Source organism: Vombatus ursinus, unplaced genomic scaffold (assembly GCF_900497805.2).
Source record: "Vombatus ursinus unplaced genomic scaffold, bare-nosed wombat genome assembly UNPS02014804.1, whole genome shotgun sequence".
Classification (NCBI taxonomy): domain Eukaryota; kingdom Metazoa; phylum Chordata; class Mammalia; order Diprotodontia; family Vombatidae; genus Vombatus; species Vombatus ursinus.
In genome coordinates, this window is record NW_020954582.1 from 12,372,315 (window position 1) to 12,393,614 (window position 21,300).

Here is a 21,300-nt window from a genome sequence, read left to right on the forward strand (position 1 = left end):
ATGAAGGAAGTCAGGGAAGCTAATAGAGAGAGGTGAGAAGAGGGAGAACATTCTAGGTACGGGGTACAGCCAATGCAAAGGCACAGTGCCCACAGATGGAGTGTCATGTGTGAGGAATAGCATGTAGATCAGTGAGTCAATAAACATTTATGAAGCACCTACTAAGTGCTAGCACTGTGCTAAGGGGCAAAAGGCAGTCCTTGCCCTCAAGGAGCTCCCAGTCTAACGTGAGAGAAAACAAGAAATCAGATATGTATAAACAAGCTACCTACTGTAGAACTGAGAGCTTGGGAAAGGCCTCCTGTATAGGATGGATTAGAGTTTAATGAGACCTGACCCTTCTTAATTCCAATGCTTTCCCTCTTTTAATTATTTTCTGTTTATCCTGTATACAGTTCTTTTTGTATATATTTGTTCGCATGTCGTCTCCTCCATTAGACTATAAGCCACTTGAGGGTAGGCCTAGCACTTAGCACAATGCTTGGCACATAGTTGGTGCTTAATAAATGTTTATTAAATTGAATTGAATTGAACCTGAGGCTGGGAGACCCGTGAGAAGGCTACTGCATTAATCTAGGCAAATGGGAATGAAGAGTGGCTGGGTGAGTAGAGAGAAGGGGGCTCATACAGGAGAAGCTGTAAAGTGCTTGGCAGAGGCCTGCATGCGTGAGACTAGTGTACACAGAGACTCCCAATTTCCTTCATTCCCCTATGAGCAGTTCATAAGAACCAGCAGATGGCTTCCACCCGTTGGTGGTTATCACATCTGCCCATCATGTCATCATACTGACAGTATTCTAGTCTGGTCATACAAAGCGCTTGCCAAGACCAGTCACCCAGTGGTTACTGCCCCTCCTTTTCCGATGACGTGAACTGAATGTATATTTTGCTCCAGGCCAGTGACTTCTATAGTGATTGAAGGTGGGATTAGCCTGTGCTGGTAGTCCAGGGAAACATCTACCACATCCTCTACCTGTGTCAGGAGAGGTCCTTGGGGGCAAAGGTGAACTTGTGTTCCTGGCATCAGAGTTTGAGGGCTAGGATCAATCAATCAATGAGCATTAAGTATCTACTATGCATTGTGCTAGGGGAGGGGACAGTCCCTCCCCATCACTCTCCTTCCATTCTATCATGACCTTAAAAGTCAGCTAATCCAACTATCTCATTTTATAAATGAGAAACCGAGTCCCGGGGGTGAGGGTGAGTAATCACTTATTGGGCACGATATAGTAGGGATTCCTTTCTGGCATGGGTTGGACCAGAGAGGTCTATTATAACTCTTAAAATCTGTAATTCTGTGAATAACTGGTTTCTCATGGTCACAGAGGTAGCAAGTGGGAGAAGCAAGATTTGAACCCAGGTCCACTAACTCTAAATGCAGTTTTGTTCCCATTGTATATTCATGGAATCACTGGCAGGTCAGTGGCCTGTGAAAAACTGAATGGTTTTGTCTCAATCTGAGATGTGTACCCGAGACAAAATCAGAGCAAAATGTCTGGGGAGGACAGAGAAAAAAGGATCCCAGGCAATGATAATGAACTTAGAACATGACCAAGCTTTGTCTCTGCCAAATGGATTGGTCACAATACAGCATTTCTGGAGAAAAGAGCCTGGGAGCTAAGAATTTGATTACACAGAAGCACCTCAGAGTTTCCAGCTGATGAATCTCACAGTCTAATTAACCATAGACTATGAATATTTTCCGATGTTTATGGACAAACTCCTGCTATCCAGAAAACACTGATGAGATGAGGAGCCAGCCTGAGGTGGAGCTGTATAATGTATGCAAATATAACCACAAAGAGATTTCATTCAACTCACATAGACCCACTTAACCTCCAAAGTAGAGGCTGTAATTACTGGAGTTCATTGAAGGGATGGATGGGGGGTGGGGGTGGGGACAGACCACTTTTAGACTAGGTGGGAGATGTACCTTCCAACCTACTCAGAAAGTGACCCCTATCCCAGAGCCCTTCTGAGAAGATTGACCTAACCCTTCCCTTAGCATCCCCAGCCTGATTTCTCCATATCATTTCAATGCATCAATTCTCATTCACCAACAATCATCCTCAAACTGGTGCTAACCTGCTGCCCTAGAATCAGTCTAAGCCTACCTGCTCATTGTACCCCAATGTTGAATGAAGATGCTGTGGATATTTGAAGCAGAGGATACTTGGCTGAGATTGGGAGTAGTTGTTCAATAACCACCCTCTGCAAATATTTGAAAACAATCTGTTAAGTGAAAGGAGGATTAAACCAATTTTACTTGACCCCAGAGAAGTGAACTAAAAACAATGGGTGGCCTGTAGAAAGACAAGGGTTTTGAGCCAGGTAATGAAGACTCTGAATTATTAGAGTTACTCTTTGATTGGATGGGCTACATTATTGGAGAATCAGTTTCCTGTCGCTGTAGACTTTCAGGAAGAGCTGAGCAGTTCATGCTTCAGGTCAGGGTTGGGCCAATGACTTCTAAACTCCCATCCAAGTCTAAGAGTTTACATTACCTGAGACTTGGGATTTCCCTAGGGCAGTATTGGGAGCAAACAGTGACGATTTCCTGACTTTCCTATTCTAATGTGCCAATACTTTGCCCTTTCTTCCACCTCTTCCCACACCTGTTCTGGCTCCTCGCTGCTCTTTCAGGGTCTAAGTTTCCCCTCCAACAGGGGCAATCTGGTCACTATGAGTTGCTTTTGTTTCTTAAAACTTTGAGAAAATACAGTAGACAAAAGAATGAAATCTATTTTGACACTGAAGTAGCACTGCATATTTTAATCATTATTAATATTGGTTTATGTGACTATATCTAATCTCTCCAGCTGTAGCTCACCCTGCAAAACGTCTTCCCCACCATATCCCGGCAGCCTCCTTGCCCTATGAAATCCCTCCCTCTGCCGTTCAGTTCTTCTGGGAAGTCCCTTTTTCTTTTCTTTTTTTTTTCTTTTGCATTTTACTTAATTAAAAAAAATTAACATTTTTATTTAAGGTTTTGAGTTCCAAATTGTATCCCTCTTTCCCTTTTCTCCTCCCTGAGACAATAAGCAATCAGGTAAAGGTTATACATGTACAATTATGTAAAACATTTCCATATTAGTCATTTTGTACAAGAAGACTCAAAAAAAATGAAAGAAAGTGAAAAATAGCCTGCTTCAGTCTGTATTCAATCAATATCAGTTCTTTCTCTGGAGGCGGATAATGTGTATGCTTCATCATTAGCCCTTTGGGATTGTCTTGGATCATTGTATCGCTGAGAATAGCTAAGTCATTCGCAGTTCTTCATTGAATACTATTGCTGTTTCTGGGTACAACGTGCTCCTGGTTCTATTCACTTCACTATGCATCAGTTCGGTTAAGTCTTTCCAGGTTTTTTGAAATCATCCTGCTCGTCCTTTCTTATAGCACAGTAATATCCCATCACAATCACACACCGCAGAAGCCTACTTTTCAAAGATGTGTCCAGGCTAGTTATGTCCACACTCATTCCTCTCCAGGCTCCATTCCTGAGTCTTTCTCCACCATAGTCCAAAATGGAACCCCCTGCCCTCACCTACCCTTTCACTTCCTTTTATGCATTGTCTTTTTCCATTACAATGTAAGCTTCTAGAATCAGAATGTAAGTACTTCTTTTTTGTTTCTACTTGTATCCCAGAGCTTAACACAGTGCATGGCACACAGTAAGCACTTAATAGATATGGAGTCCATTAGCTGAAACCTCTAAACACGAAATGGCAGAACTCAGGGGGACCATCCCTTTCCTCATAAAAACTGTTTTGAGAAGCCACTAGGATCCAGTCCACCAATTATATGTGAAAGTCTAAGGTAATGGGTTTCCCCCTTGTATAAACAATCATAGATCTTAGGAGGGGACGTGTAGACACTGCTAGGTGGATCAGAGTGGAAGAGCAGAGATAATGATGAATAAGACGCAGTCGCTGCTCTGAAGAGTTCAAGGCTGAGTCTGGGAGAAAAGACACAAAGGCCTAACATACAAAGCAGACTGTGAGAAGGCAGTAGGGGACGAGCAAAATGTCATGAGAAATTTGGGAGAGAAGTGAGCACCTCCAGCATAGACATTTTAGGCTCGAGGTTGGAATGGACCAGGTCCTCCCAGCTTTAACATTCTATGTTCTAGGTGCCCCAAGAGGTTCCCCCTCACCAGAGGTCTTCAGATCTGGTCAGCCTGGCTACTTGTCGGGAATGTGTAGCAGGGATTCTCGTTCAAGTACTCATGGCAGCCACTGTGTCCTTACAACTCTGAGAATTCTCTCTCTGGAGAGTAGGATTGGTGCATTCTTTGTGTTTGTATCCTCAATCCCTAGCGGAATGCCTAGTATGCAGTAGGCAATTAATAAGTGTTTCTTGATTGAGTCTGTGAACAGAACAGTAGCTGACATGTATACACAGTACTTAGAAATTTGCAAACACCTTTGCATAGATTATAAAGAGAGCAGGATTAGGAGTTAGGGGACCTAGGCTGGAAACAGATTCTTCCATCTATTCCCTTGGACGAGCCAGTTAATTTTTTTAGGCCTTAGATTCTTTGTCTGTAAAATGAAAGGGTCATGCTAGATCACCTCTGAGATTCTTTCTAGTTCTAAATTGATGATGAGAGGGAGGAGGGAGGGAGGGAAGGAAGGAAAGAAGGAAGGAAGGAAGGAAGGAAGGAAGGAAGGAAGGAAGGAAGGAAGGAAGGAAGGAAGGAAGGAAGGAAGGAAGGAAGGAAGGAAGGAAGGAAGGAAGGAAGGAAAGGAAGGAAAGGTGGGAAGAGGGAGGAAGGAAAGAAAGGGGAAGGGAGGATGGAAGGAAGGAAAGAAGGAAAGGTGGGAGGAGGGAGGAAAGATGGAAAGAAGGAAGCAAAGAAGGAAAGGAGAAGGAAGGAAGGAGAAAAGAAAGGAGGGAAGGAAGGAAAGAAGGTAGGAGAAAGAAAGAGGGACATTTCAGAGGCTCTCAGGGCTGCCAGGGGCCTCAGAAGCTACTTGCCCTAACCTGCCTGACAAGCTGTCATCTGCCTTTTGCTTGAAGGCCACCAGGGAGGTGAAACTCATTCACAAATGTACCCTATTCTAGGGGGTCTGGCCATGTCACCTCTCCTCAGTAAATCTCTACTATCTCTAGGATCAGAGACCAAGTCCGATGGTCCTAAGGCCTGGGTGATGTTGGCTGGATCACTGACGAGCTCTGAGCCTCAGTTTCCTCATTTGTAAAATGGACTAAATGACTTCTAAAGTTTGTTCTAGATATAAATGGATGATCTTATGCATATGAGCTTAGGGGCTTTTGTTTGTTTATTTGTTTTTGTTTTATTTTTGGGGGGGGGGTGTTGTTTTTAAAGCAGAAGACACTTACAGAGCATGATCCAGCTACTAAGATTCAAGGGCATGTGGAAGGATACATGCCACACTATAATGCCTCCTCTGCCCTTTGGTCCCCAGACATATACTGGCACCTTCTGCTACTCCTAGTTGCTATCTGAATTTTGGAGGCTGGTGATAGAGGTGGGTCAGAGTGGTAGGTATTGTAACCAGTCTTCAAGGCAGAGTGGAATGGTGGGAGTTAAGGCCAGCCACAGTCTATAAAAGATAATAAAGCCATTTTAGTGACTTAGAGTATAGGCCAATGATAAAACTTAGAGATTCTCTTCCTTCCTCCCTTCCTTCCTTCTTTCTCTCTTCTTTCTTTTTTCTTCCTTCCTTCCTCTCTCTCTCCCTTCCTTCCCTCCTTCTCTCTTTCTTTCTTCCTTTCTCTTTTTCTTCCTTTTCTTCCTTCCTTTCTTTCTCTCCCTTCCTTCCCTCCCTCCCTCTCTTCTTTCTTTCTCTTTTTCCTTCCTTCCTTCCTCCTTCCTTCCCTCCTTCCTTCTTTCCTTTCCTCCTTCTCTTTCTTTTTTCTTTTTCCTTCCTTCTTTCCTCCTGCCTTCCCTCCTTCCTTCCATTCCTCCCTCTCTTCTTTCTTAATTTTTTCTTTCTTTCTCTTTTTCCTCCTTCCCTCCTTCCCTCCCTCCTTCCCTCCCTCCCTTCCTTCCTTCCTTCCTTCCTTCCTTCCTTCCCTCCCTCCCTCCCTCCCTCCTTCCCTCCTTCCCTCCTTCCTTCCTTCCTTCCTTCCTTCCTTCCTTCCTTCCTTCCTTCCTTCCTTCCTTCCCTCCTTCCTTCCTTCCTTCCATCCTTCCTTCCTTCCTTCCTTTCCCCACTGAGGACAGCAAACCAGCAGATGGCAGAAGACAGCTACATCTGACTCAGTCACCTTTAGAGGGGAAAATGCTGGGACAGAATCCACGGAACAGGAACAGGACTCAGACAAAAACAGGATAAAAAACCATCTTGAAAAGCTTGAGGGGAGTAAAGGAAGGAAAAGGGAAGAGGACAGTGCGAGAACATCTCGTCTAAGACCCCCGGCTGCTGGTTTCTCGTGGTTATTCGTTCCAGATCCCCAGGCTGCTGCCGGGCAAGCTGAAATCCTTACCGCAAAGATGGAGCCCATGGTGATCACGACTATTCAGTCCACCATGTGAAGAGACTCCTTTTCAACAGGGACACTCTCCAGGGCAGCTGGTCGCTGCTAACATCCCGGTGCATTCTAGCAAACTTTTCTGTTAGAGGCAGCACTGGGGGAGATGGGAACTTAAGGGTTCAGCTCACAATGGCCTCATTGCTTCCAATGGGTCTTCTGCTGCCTAGAAATGGAACTTCTCCGGGATGATTATACAAGCCCACCTGAGAAACAAGCAGCTTGAGAAGAACTACGGCCCGCTTGGAGAGACGAAAGCCCTAAGCCCTGCAATGAGCAGGGCTGGAGTTACCGAGACACCTGGCAGAGTGGAGAGAGAACTGAACTCTAAGTCAGCAAGTCCTGGGTTCAAAGGCTACACTCGCTCCCTGTGAGACCCTGGACAAGTCATGTAACTTTTCTCAGCCTCACTTTCCTCATCTCTAATGTGGGAATGGTAATAGTACTTAGCTCTTCGGGCTGTTGTGAGGGCCAAATTAAATGTTATATGAAGTACAAACTTTACAAGCGCCATATAAATGTGAGCTGCATTTATCCCTGTCTCTAGACACCCCCCCCACCCCCAACCCCAATACGCATTCTATTTGCAAGTTTTTTGAAGATTCCACTTCCCTGGAGCTCTCGTGTCTGAGGACACAAATGCTCTAGACCACGGATGGGGAACCTGTGACCTTGAGGCCACATGTGGCCCTTTAGGTCCTCAAGCGTGGCCCTTTGACTGAATCCAAACTTCACAGAACAAATCCTCTTATTAGGTCTAGACTCTAGAGTCTAGAATAAGGGATGTTGCCTTCATGAGGAAGGTGCCTCATGGGAGCCTCAATCTTGAGCTGAAAGGGACCTCCAAGGCCAAATCCCTCCTCCACCTTTTAGCTTTTCACATATGTGGTGACAGGTATCCCAGCCCACCCGGCCTTCTCCTTTCCAGGCTCAAGATCCCCAGTTCTTGGGACCATTTCTCATATGACTTTCATTTAAATTCCTTCACCATCCTTGTTATCATCATGGAGTTGCTTTATGCTCATTGTAGAGAGAATTTCTGTCCAGATCCAGATGGGAATCTGGGAGCTAGGAGGTCTTGTCCCAACTCCACCCTCTCTCCCAAGCAAGGGTACAAAGAGCAGAAGTCTGGTTGTAAGATCACAGGAACAGCTGGCCCCTTCCTTCTTGCTAGATTCATGTCCCTTTATTCCTGGTCCTGCCCCCTTCTATTTCCTTCTGTAAAGACATTTTTTTTCAATCAAAATTCCGATAAAACAAAAATCAATAGAATGAAAAATTCCACCCAATCAAAGTTTTCTAGACCTATCCCATAGCCCACTCTTTAGAGGAAAACCTGGGACTGAGAAAAGGAGGCTTCTGCCTCTGCCTCTTCTTAGCTGCATGACCTTGCCCAATCATTTGAGCTCCTCCATCCTCTTCTGTTCTCCAATCTCTAAAACTAGGAGTTTGTACTCACTGAAGTCCCTTTGGAGTATTAACATCTCATTAAATTCTAGTCTATTTCAAGGGATGTTAAAGGCAACCAAATTCTATGCAACAAAACAATTTAAAGATCCCTTTCAAGTGCATGATCTAATCTGTGCTTGACTTTCTCTTTTTCAGAGTTGGACACCATTAAGCCTTAATGATTATTGAATATTCCTTCAGTTGGAGAAAGTTGGTGGATAAACCACTTGGCCTGGACTGTGGGGGCCATGTGTTTGCTGAGTGTTGTTTTTTTTTTTAATCCTGTTTGGAATCCCTTCCCAGGTCATATTCTCTCGATGAAGGGAACAGTTTGGAGGAAAAAACAATACAACAGAACAACCTTCTACTCCGGCTCCCCCACTTCCAAAAGCACCAGATTATGAAAATGAGCTTGAGGGGCTGGGGGCCAATTTTCTTGAAATTCCGTTTCAGCTGCCTGAGACTATATTCTAGAGTGAGCCTTTAATAGTCTCAAATTGTGTTTGTGTTTTAAGACTTTAATGAGAAAGGAAAATGGCCCCACATTAAAACATTACCATTTGCTCATAATAAGGGCATTATTCCCAACAAGGTGAAAAAGTGTTCAACCCATCAGTTTCTTGTGGAGGAAAGGGGAATGTTTCCAGAAATGAGACCACCCTTCAAGGCAAGCTCACATCCTCATGCCAACTGAAACTTCACAAAATAAATCAGCATTTTTTCCACCAAGTACTACCATGTACCCTTCCAATGCCTCCAAGTCCCCACAGAGTGAAGATTTTCAGAAAGGTTGCATAACAGCATGAGAGACAGGCCATTGCTTGTTATTGGTTAGAGAGCCAGCCTTGGAAGTCAGGAAGGCCTCGATTCAAGGCTTGCCTCTAATATATCAGTGTGTATGATCTTCATCACTCATATGACCCAGCCAACTAAGCCTGTAAGCCATAACCAAGCAGCTGAGCTGCACTGGTGGATGTAGTTTTCACACTGCGAATTCCCCACATCATAGAAGTCATCAACAGTGACTTGTGTGTGTACACACACACACACACACACACACACTCAATATACACACGTATTTGTGTATGTATATGCATATACATGTATATATATGCATTTATGTGTGTATATATAGATACAGATATAGATGGGGGCAGGAGGGATGGTGGTGATTTCATTGATGTTGAGAACTTCCTGGTGTGGAAACTTCCTTCACTGACAGTCATCTGTAGTTTATATCCAGCACTATATCTATGATCAGCCAATCCAACCTCTACCTAAATTTCCGCCCCCCTCAACATTTCTGACAAACTGGACTCCAGAAGATATATTCCTGGAAATTGATTTGGTTTCTCCTTCCTTTGTACATTAGTACAAGATGTCTGCCCCACCCAATGCCTGGAGTACAATATTTCTTGCACTACACAAAATAAGTCCAATTTCCCTTCCACATGGAGAGTTTCTTTAATGTGGAACAGATTGCCTGTGCCCTTCCCCACTTCCCAAATGCTAACAATTCCTCCCATTTGTTGAGAGAAGGATCTAGAGCAAAGGAGATCCAGAAGATGCAGTCAACCTAGGAGGAGGAGAACCAGAACTGATTTAAAAAAAAAGTGAGGAAAAAGAGAGTACCTGACAGAGTTCAAATCCTGCCTCTGATACTACCCCTGTGACTCTGGGCAAGTCATTTCAAGGCCTCAGTTTCCTCATTAATCAGAGCTTAAGGCCTCTGAGGTTTTTTTAAGCTCCAGTTCTATGATCCTAAATTAAAGTGTTGTTTGTACTTGGACTGAAGGAAATCAGCTTTTGAGAGCAGCCTGGTTTTCCTCGTGGCCCACTGGAAACCCTTCAAGATGGCTGATGGGCCAAGTGTATTTTGAGTGACTGGGTGGGTGGAGAAAGGAGGCAGAAGATGAAAAAAGCCAGCATGGCTTATATGGACAAACCTTGTTCTCAAAGCAGGAAGCTGGATGGGTTGAACCCTTCAAGAATTGATCTTAAAGAACTTACTGTTTTGCAAAGAGAATTTCCAGTGGTTTCAATGAATGAGAAAACAAAATTGATGAGGAAGAGTTAAAGGGAGAGGGACCCTTAAAAATAAAGCAAAAAGCATTCTCGGGGCAAAAATCTTAATGACCAAAAGAAAATTTCTTCTAGGGAAGGTCCATTGCTCTGGGATTCACGGCCCTATTTCTTTGTCCCTTTTAATGATACTTCATTAACTTGAATTCAGTGTAAAAAGAGGAAGGAAAATCTTACAGATGGAGGACCGTCAGAGATTTTCTAGTCCAGCATCATTTTACAGATGAAAAATTCTTCTGTAAATATAGGGGATAAGGACTGGATCTGAGGTTCCATGGGTATAGGGATCTGCCAGGAGAGGAAACTCCCTGTGCTGCTATAGGTCGACATTTTCTTAGCCATCTATCTTCTTAGGACACTTTTCAGAACACTGAAGGAAGTGACTTGTTCAGGGTCACACAGCCAGTATATGCCAGAGGCAAGACTTTAACCCAAGTATCTTGTCTTCAAGGTCAGGTATCTATTATACCATCCTGCCTCCTTCTGGAAATAGAATGACTACCTAAAAACTCTCTGCATTTACAGCACTGAGTACTTACAAATGCAGAGTTGTCAGGCTCTGTGGATTCTCACCTCTGGGTCTCCTCCCTCCTGTACCTCGCCCCATGATCTGCCTTCTCCAAACATGTCGGGGGAGGGGGGGAAGTTTGGATAACTGTGTCACAAATCCGCATTATCTAAGGTCCATTGTGCTTGACAGGTTTTTATTCTTCTTTCACTGACTCTATCTCACCCTCTCCCACATGTTTGTTCCAAATCTCTTCCGAGCTCTTTATGCACCCAAACCTCATTTAACCCTGTCACCCTCAGTAGAAGCCTTTGCCTCTGACTATATGGAGAAAATTAAGGACATATATGGTGATAGAAGAATGGAACAGCAGACAGGGAGGGGAACTAAGAGCCCCTGGATTTGGGTTCAAATCCTGGCTCTGATATTTGCTGCCTGTATGATCTTGGACAGAGGAGCTAACCTCACTGGGTTTCGGTCTCCCCAAGCCTGGAATGCTCTTCTCCCTCACCCCCAACTGTTTCTCTGGCTTTCTTCAATTTTTTAAAAGTTTTGTTTATTTTATTCTGCACTTAAGAAATAAAACACACATTTCCATAACAGCAGAATAGAAGAAAAAAAAAAGATGATTCCTTCAGGGTTCAGATGAAATCCCTCCTTCTTCAGGAGTCCCCCCAGCTGCTAATGCCTCTCCAGCTGCCTTCATGACTCTGGATAGATCTTGTGTGTGACTCATTATTTATTGGTTGTGTTCTCCATTAGTATGGAAGCTTCTTGAAGGCAGGAATTGTTTCATGTTTGTTTTTGTATCCCCAAGTATTAGCACAGTGCCTGGTACATCCTAAGTGCTTAATATGTGTTTGTTGACTGACTGGCTGAGTGTGAGGCAAGGATTCAAGCATGGGATTTAGGATCATATAATCTCATTTGGGCTCCACTACTACCCTTTGAGATAGGTATTTTGGTTATTATTATCCCCAACATATAGATAAGGCTGGGAGAGCTTACATGATTTTCCAGGTCACAGAGCTTATAAGTGTCCAAGATTAGTCAGTCAGTCAATAAGCATTTAGTAAGCGTCCACCATTCACCAGAGGGCAGCCAGGTGGTGCAGCGGATAGAGGGCAGGGCCTGAAGTCAGGAAGACTCATCTTTATGAGTTCAAATCTGGACTCTGACACTTACTAGCTGTGTGACCCTGGGCAAGTCACTTATTTAACTGTGTTTGCCTCAGTTTCCTCATCTGTAAAATGAGCTGGAGAAGGAAATGCCAATCCACTCTAGTTTCCTTGCCAAGAAAACCCCAAATGCGGTCATAAAAAGTCAGACATGATTCAAACAGCTGAACAACAACAATCATGTATCAGGATCGGAACCCAGGTCTATCTAACAGTCTCTTCTAGTCCATATTGCCTCCTACTACATCCACATGAGCCATAATGACTGCTATCTATCTTTCAGCAGCTTGGTCTAAATGGAGAGCACCAATGAACACTGATGGAAGAACAATGGACTTCCTTCCTTCCCTCCCTCTCTCTCTTCTTTCTTTCTTTTCTTCTTCCTTCCTTCCTTCTTTCCTTCCTTCCTTCTTTTCTTCTTTCTTTCTCCTTCCTTCCTTCCTTCCTTCCTTCCTTCCTTCCTTCCTTCCTTCCTTCCTTCCTTCCTTCCTTCCTTCCTTCCTTCCTTCCTTCCTTCCTTCCTTTCTTTCTTTCTTTCTTTCTTTCTTTCTTTCTTTCTTTCTTTCTTTCTTTCTTTCTTTCTTTCTTTTTTCTTTACATCCCCAGGTATTATCTCCTGTGTATTTCACTGAGGGATGGAATGTGCCAATTTGAGGTCTTCCTTAACCCATTAAGAATGCCACATGGACTGCATCAAACAATCAAGCCCCAATTCTGTCTCTGATGGGCTTTAGTTCATCGTTCTAGAAATAGATGAGTGTGCAATTCTATTAGGAATCCACCAGAGTCTTCCAGACTTTCACTGCTCTCTGTGCTTATTTTTAGCAATACAAGTACGCAATCAAAGCCCACAGGATGCCTTCAGAGCCCCATCTTAGCTTCCTCAACAAAAGCAATTCTGCTTTCCATTATAATATCTTGGGCCCAGGGAAGCATGGGGGGGGCCCTGGAGAGGGAGAGGGGGCTGGCAGGGAAGGGGGAGGGAGGCATGACTTCACCCACTGAAGGAGACAGGAGGCTGGTTGAAATGCTTCACTTCACTTATAGACATGATTGAAAGGGGGCAAATAGTTTTTTTCTTCCTACTTGGTCAATAAACATTTATAAAGCATCTGTGTGTCAGACACTGTGCTAAGATCTGGGGATAGAAAAAGAGTCCCTGAGAGAGATCTAAGATTAGGGGGCATGACCTGGAGGAGAATCCAGCAAAGGGGACAGAGAAGGGGTGGTCAGAGAGGTAGGAGGAGAACCAGGGTTGAGGGAGACATCCTGAAAACCTAGAGAGAAGAGAGGATCCAGGAGGAGAGAGTGATCCAGTGCCAGAGGCTGCAGAGAGGGCACGGGGAATGAGGATTGAGAAAAGCCCCCTTGTATCAGCTTTTCTTCAATAGCAGATCATAAAGAAATAACTTTGATGTTCCCAGGGACTGGTAAAGCCCTCACTTTTTAGTTAGAAAACCTGAATTTTTTTTATTGGATCATACATTTAGATTGTGAGGTTTCTTCACTTTTTTTTCTATTCTGGACCCCTTTGGGAAATCTAGTGAAGCCTATGAGGTTTTTCCAAAATCATGTTTTCAAATACATAAAATAAAGCACACAGATTTACATAAGTTATATTGAAATGAAGATATCATTTTTTTTAAGGTCAACGATTCCAGATTAAAATCACCTTGTTTAGAGGAACTCCAGAAGCATCTAGTTCAACGCCACTCATTTTACAGATGAATAAACTGAGGACCAAGAAGGTTAAATGACTTAGTTTACAGTCACATAGCTAGGATTCAAATCTAGAACTCTGAACCTGAAGTCAGGAAGACCTGAGTTAAAATCTCACCTCTTAGTTTACTAGCTATGTGACCTGGGCAGGGCATGTGACCTCTGTCTGCCTTGGTTTCCTCACTTATAAAATAAGAATAGTAACAGCACCTACATCTCAGGATTGTTGCGAGGATTCAATGAGATTCTATTCTTAAAGTACTCAGCACAGCGACTGGCACATAGTAGGTGCTTTATAAATATTTGTTCCCTTTTTTCCTCTCTACTCTTTGGCTCCTTCGGATATTTGATATCTGATTTCAGATATGATGAAATTGAGACATAACAAGTAGGGATTTACTGAAAATTATATAGTTAATAAATGGCCGTATCTAGTACTAGAACCAAGCAACCCAACCAATAAGCTTCAATTCAGCACCTACTATGTGCTGAGCACGGGAATGCATAGACCAAAGTGAAAACCAGTCCCTGCTCTCAAGATGTTTATGATGCAATGCTCTTTCCACTGCACTCCAGGACCAGGACTATTTTCCCACTCTGACAGCTAAGGAATGCAAATATCCACCGTACCCATTATACAGATGGGTGCAGCTAAGCAGCACAGTAGATGGAGTGCTGGTCTTGGAATCAGTAAGACTCATCTTCCTGAGTTCAAATCTGAATTCAGACACTTATTAGCTGTGTGACCCTGGGCAAATCACTTAACCCTGTTTACCTCAGCATCTTCATCTGTAAAATGAGCTGGAGAAAGAAATAACAAACTGTTCTAATATCTTTGTCAAGAAAATCCTGAATGAGGTCACAGAGAGTTGGACACAACTGAAAATGACTGAATAACACCAGTATAACTTTATACAGATAAGGAAATATATATTCAGAAGAACAAGGTGGCCTTCCTGAGGTGACACAACTAATACTAATAAATGAAACAGAAAAGCATTTAAGCACTTACTATGCACTTAAATTGAGAAGATTTTTTACAGTTCTAAATCCTGGGGGCACAAATGTGGCAACATAGTTCCTGCCTTCAAGGGGCTTATATTCTAAATGGGGAAAGACAAGACAACACAGACAGGAGATGTGGCCAGGCAGGATTTCTTTTCTTCACCTCCCTGCACTTCCCAACATGCCACCAGAGTCATTAAACCTTTCTTTGAAACAAAGAAAAACCAACCCAAGGTGACAGCCAACAATGTTTGGGACTTTCTGCCCCATAGCCCACACTACTTTACTTAAAGGATGGAGGGACATTTCATTATCAGTTCTGCTGATTCATGACCCCAGTACTTATCTAGTCTCTCTTCATTCTATGTATTTTTCATGCTCCCCAAATTCTGGGGTATCCATTTTGAGCTCTCCTCTTGAGGCACTTTCTGCCACTGCATTGTTGAACCTGACCGTGGTACCCTTTTTCCATTGTGTCTCAGTCCCAGAAGAAGCCCATTCTTGCAGGTGTCAGAGGACCTTCCCCAATACATCTCTAATTATTCAGGCTGTCACTGATTCATACCCTTTCCCGCATTACCCCTTCCCTTCCATTTACCCCAAAATCTCCTCTCTGACTTCATGCTTTTCCACTCCCCCAAGTGCCAGTTCTGTCATCCCTCTTTCCAGGTATGAACAGCGGATGCGTGATCTTGTTAAGCATCAAATCACCCAGAACACACTCAGGCCACAGTTTATATTCTCCTTTATAGACTATTTGTCTTCACCCCTAGAAGTGTTCATCAGTGAAAACTCCTCCCAAAACCAAAGCAAGGCCTCCTTCCTTTCCTCCTCTTTTCAATCTTTCCCCTCATCCCATTCATCCACTCCCCTGCAGGCTTTTCATAATCTGTTCCAATGAACCAGGAATCCACAAGATACGTTCAACCTTTCAGACATTATATCTCCCTTTCCTTCTTTTGCCTGAATCATTCCCTAATTTCCTCTCCAAATATGACCATATTCATGGAGAAATATGACCCTACCTTAGTATTTCTTTCTTAATAACCCCACCCCCATCTTTCATTATGTTAACATTCCCTACAGAAACTTGTGTTTCTTCTTTAATACTCAATGATTTCAACTCCCTAGTCAATTACCCAACTGGACCAAAATATCTGTGCCAATAATCAAGATGGCTCAGGGCTACTCATTATGTGTTTCTGACTCAGAAAAGAGTCTATGAGCTTCTCACAGTGGGTGAGCCCAACATCCTCTGTTTTGCAATGTTTTTTCCTAGTAAACCACCCTTACGTGATCACATAATTTTCCTTGAGGGAATTGAATTGAGATGCCTACACCTTCACACTGGATTTTATGAATTTCATCAGTCATGGGACTGAACACTTTCTTGTGGCCTTGTGAGACAGAAGATGATGTCCATGCTCCAGGAATATAGGTCATGCTGAGCTCTGCCCACATTCTCTGCCTCACTTCGTTCTCTCTCGGAAGTTATTACCACTCAGAGATGAAAGACAGGCAATAGAGCATCCTACTTAACTTTTGTACTAAGAATTTGAATTCCTATGTAGGAGTTTGGGTTTGGGGCCAATTGTTTTCATGCTGTGTAGTTCAGCTACCAAGTTTCTTATGACCCATGAAGTGAGAAACCCAAGTTGTTATCTATTTTATCTGGTCTAGACTTTGATACATAGCTCCATGAGAAGCCCACTGAGCTGGTCCATGGGCACATGTATAGACGCTATAGCCAGACAATGAACTGGGTCCAGAATTGAACAGGAGGAAGAGAGAGAGGGTTGGACAGCTTTTGGAAGAGGCAGTAACCCCAAGCTTCTCTCTGAAACCCAAGTCACTCACATTCTTCTTGTGGTGGTGGATGGCTACAAATCACAAAATGCCACAAGCTCCAAAGAATCAAAAAGCCAAGTGGCTCAAAAGTCAACAAAGTAGGGCTTAGCAAATACAAGTAGTCTGCACCATTTTACTGATGATGAATTATGAAGAAATTGTGTGAAAATATCAATGAGGTGCACTGCCAGAAAATGAGATGGGCTGGTCACATAGCAAGAGACCGTGGAATGTCCAAAGAACCAGAGAAATGCCATTTAATGGTGCTGCTGCATTGAGACTACTACCACCACCAGGTGTCCAACAGGAGGGGTGATGGGACCTGTACCTGGGATTTCATAGGTACTGGGAGCTCCCAGGTAAGGAAAATCCCTCCACTGAAACAAGTTGGCATTTTTCTGCAACTTACAGTCTTGGAGAGCTGCCTAGATTTCTGAGAGGTTAAGGGACCTGCCCAGGGTCACACAACCAGCATGAGGCTTTTGGTTTCTAGGCCAGCTCTCTATCCACCACACCATTGCCACCATCACAACCGATGACGTGATGAACAACATGATTATAACAATATCCACTGTAATTCAATAATAGCTGACATTTGTGCAGTGCATCGAGGCTTACAAAATTCTTTACATACATAATTGATTTCCTGTGCATCAGTCCATGCGTTGGATAGGACAAATATTATCCCCATCTTATGGATGAGGGAACAAAGGCTCAAAGTTCCTTGTCTTGTCCAAGGGTCACAGTGCTTTCCCCAAGGTCAGTATCTAAGGTGAGATTTGAATTCAGGTCTTCCTGTCCTCTGTCCAGCACTGTGCTAAGCAAGCACTTTATAGATATTATCTCACTTAATCCTCACAACAGCACTGGGAGGTAGGTGCTATTATTGTCCCCATTTTACAGAGAAGAAAACTGAGGCAGACAGAGGTGAAGGGAGTTGACCAATGAGTGTCCGAGGCCAGACTTGGACTCCAGGCCCAGTATTTTATCCACTGCATCATTTAGCTGCCAGATGGGGGAACCAAGATTCAAAGGATCGAGTGATTTGCCCAGGATCACACAGCAAGGAAGCGTCTATGATTGACAAGGTCCCCACTGTTCCTGTCCACTAGATGCCCTGGTTAGAAAAAGCCAAAATTCATTTGCAGGTCTGAATGAAGGAATCGTTCTGTGTGACCTACTGTGTCACCCACCAGCCCCACTAATATCTTCAAGCTCTTCTCCTCCAAGGCCCACCAATTCTAACACAAGTGAGCTGCCCACCTCCAAAAAGCTGAGTCCCCATTGGAAGGCACCTTTCTCTAATTCTCAATTTCCCAGGCTGCCTACAGTAAATACAGATCCATGCTATTAGGAAAGAGCAGGCCAGGAAAAACAGTGCGCTCCTCCGCATGGCAGTCGAGAAACCACTGAGAGGAGGATGAATTACCAACAAGAGAGGGCAGTGACTTCCCATGGCCACACTCTTTCCCATTTATAGTGCCAGAGGCCTGCCGCAGGCCCATCCATCTTTGCTGCCTCCTATTACAAAGGGGTTCCTTGCAGGGGCTAAAAAAAGCTTGGATAATCAATGTGACCATTGGGTGGCCCTCGATGGAAAGTTCCATTTTGGAGATGATAGACTTTTGGGATAAGATAATGTTTGAGCTGCACTGGAGGTCATTTAGTGCAAGTCTGCTATTTTCCACAGGAGCGAACAAACTGGGGGTCAGCAGGATCAGTCCAGACTTGCTCTTGGTCATATAGGATGTAAACAGAAGAGCTAAGATTCAAATACAGGTCTTGTGACTCTCAACCTAAAGCTTTTCCCATTACAGTCCCACAGGCATTTCTTAACTACAGATGCTTACCATGTACTAGGCAAGTCTACAAGGTGGCATGGGATAGTGCAGAGAGGGCCAGACTTGGAGTCAGCAATGAATGGATGAATGAAAATGCATTTACTAAGTACCTACTGTATGCCAGGAACGATGCTAACCAACGTAGATACAAATACAAAATGGAAGCAACTGGATATAGTATGAGTCAATTAGAATTTAGGTAATACTTACTATATGCCGGGCACTTTGGGGACACAAAGAAAGGCAACAGATAGTTCCTGCTCTCTAGGAGTTCCCAGTCTACTGGAGGCTAGGAAGACCAGGGTTCGAGTCCTAACATGCTAGTTGGATGGATGGTGGGGGGAGGTGGGGAGTCAAGGATTAGACCTGTGATTTCACTGACATAGATAACGCCCAGGTCAAGGAAATTCTCTTTCCCTCTACCACTGCAGGTCAACACCTCCTCTGTAACTTAGAATTCTAGTGAGGTGTCTAGGACACGGAGAAGTTGAAAGACTTAGTGAGGTCCCAGAGCCAGGATGTGTCCAAGGCAGTACTTGGACCCAGGTCTTTCTGGCTTGGGACTACACATGCTGCCTCTCATAGTTGAGTGACCACGAGCAAATCACTTAGTTTCTCCAAGGGAGGTTGTCAAAGAAAGATCAGACGATCATTTGTTGGGGTCATTGTAATCAGGGCCATTAATCCATCCATGAAGATCTCTGTGGACTCGTACTGACTTAGATTTAAAAAGCAACATTTTCTACATTTTCTTTATTTTGTTAAAGTGTTCCATTTACATTTTAATCTGGTTCTTGTTGCACTTGGTAATGCTGTGGGTCTAGTGTGTTTGACACTTCTGTTGGAGAAGGAATTTTTTTAGGTTAGAGTTGGACCACCTGCCCCTGGGTCCTTGCCAGCTCTGAGATACTGTGGTGTTGATGAATGGCCTTTTCCCATTTCCATGGGCAATGGAATCCTGGCCAGCATACCTTGTGATTCTAAGAACACAAGATTTTATAGTTGGGTGGAACCCCAGAAGGCATTATATACACTCTGCCCCATGACACACCCATTTTACATTTGAGGAAATGGAGAATCTAGGAAGTAGAATGACTTAACCAGGGCCACCCAGTGGGTGAGAAATAGAATTATATTTGAATGTAGGTCCTCTGCTTTGAAGATTAGGGATTTCTTTACTGTTAGGAGAAAAAGTAGATACCTGCTGGGAAGTATTTGGCTTTGAGTGTGAACTTGACTAGAGCGACCAGCAGGGGGTGCCCCAGGATTGTTTCTTCCCTTTGCCCCACTCGGGGGACGAATGAAAGAGCCCAGCACACACAGCTCATGGAGCCATAGACCTGGGGCAATCAGCTCATTTTACAGATCAGGAAACTAAGGCCCAGCCAAGCAAAGGGAGTTAACATCCCAAGATCAAAGAAAGAGCAGGAATGGACCTCAGAGACTAACCTAGTCTAATACCCTCATTTTACAGATAAAGAAACTGAGGTTCAGACGATGTATGTGACTTGTCTAAGGTCACAAGGCAATTCCTGGCAGAGATGAGATGTGAATGCGGGTCTTTCAACTCCAAGTCTGGTGGTCTTTCCACTATATTTTGCTGAACCTAGAACATCCTTGCCATCCTCCCCCCCTTTTTTCCCCAGTCCTTTATTTTTAAGTCTCCTTTGGACCTGCCTTGTCGTATTACTTTTAGGCATCAAGTCCTGGGGTTCAGTTACAGGCAAGACCACGCAGGAATGAGATTTTTCTGGGAGCTAAATGGGTCAAGATTGCTTTAAGTGGAATATAAACTTCTTAAGGACAGACACTTAATGTTCTTTTCTTTGTCTCCCCTGAGCCAAGCACAATTCCTGGCACATAGTAGGTGCTCACTAAATGAACCTATTGGAAATGCTCCATCTTGGCATTGAGGTGACCCTGGATATATCAAAGTAATCTGAAATTCTCAGAGTTGATTCTGGTGGATGGCAAGTCCTAGCAGGTCCTACAGAGCCAACCTGGAGGCAGACCAGTTGCCGATTGTCTAAGGACCAGCATGGCTAAATGTGGGAAGGCTTAGCACTGGAAGCACTTAGTGACCAGGTGATGTCTACTGAGGATGCTAGATCATAGAATCACAGATTTTGGGGTGGAAGGAACCTTGGAGAACATCTGGCCCAATCTCTTCATTTTACAGGAGGGAAGAAGGAAAGAAGGAAGGAAGTAAGGAAGGAAGAAAGCAAGGAAAGAAGGAAGGAAAGAAAGAAGGGAGGAAGGAAAGAAGGAAGGAAGGAAGGAAAGAAGGAAGGAAGGAGGGAAAGAAAGAAAGAAGGAAGGAGGGAAGGAAAGAAGGAAGGAAGTAAGGAAGGAAGAAAGCAAGGAAGGAAGGAAGGAAAGAAGGAAGGAAAGAAAGAAGGAAGGAAGGAAAGAAAAGGAAAGAAGGAAGGAAGGGAGAAAGGAAGGAAGGAAGGAAAGAAGACACTTGCTCTCAAGGTAATACACATAAGGGAACTGAAAGGGGTGGGTGTTAGGAATGGGGCTGGGAAGGGAATGAAGGCAAGAGATCCTGGCCCTTCCACAAAATGGGGGGTCTCACAAATAGGAGACATTGGGGGGTGACTGTTGGAAAGAAATTCTCCAGGGTGAGAGTGCCTCAGGAGTTTAAGTGTTCCAGAGCGAGGAGGCCCTGGATACTGAGGGAAGTTCTAGGTCGGATGAGTCAGCAGTAGACAAAGAATGCATTTGAAGTTAGTCAAGTCAGCAATGGATCTTGACGGAGAGGGGAGGGACAACCTTCAAGGGACATGCCCTTGGTTTAACTACCTGTCTGAGCCTCAATTTCCTCATGTAAAATGGAGATAATTAGATTCACTATCCCTATCTCATGGGATTTGAGAGAAAACACATTTTGCAAACTATAAAACTTTATAGAAATATGACCTATTATTACTACAGTTCCTCAATAGGTGGGGGGTGGAAAGAGCAGTGAGTGAGTTGGGACACGCCAGACACATTGGATCCTACCCAACTCACCACAGAATTCTGACCCTCTTGAGATCTGAGTATACCCAGATTGTGCCAGAAGAAAAAAGCTTTTCCATCTAGGGGTATTCAAAAGTAAATACAAAAATAGACAACCACTCATAGAAGCCTTTGAGCCTCACATGGTTATTCGGATCCTAAATGG

The 21,300-nt window shown here is 43.8% G+C and overlaps 1 protein-coding gene across 1 annotated transcript in view; it reads right to left on the reverse strand.

The window, feature by feature from the left end:
• Positions 1-21,300, reverse strand: part of PDE4B (phosphodiesterase 4B) — a 439,367-nt gene that overhangs the window by 169,675 nt on the left and 248,392 nt on the right. The window lies entirely within an intron of this gene.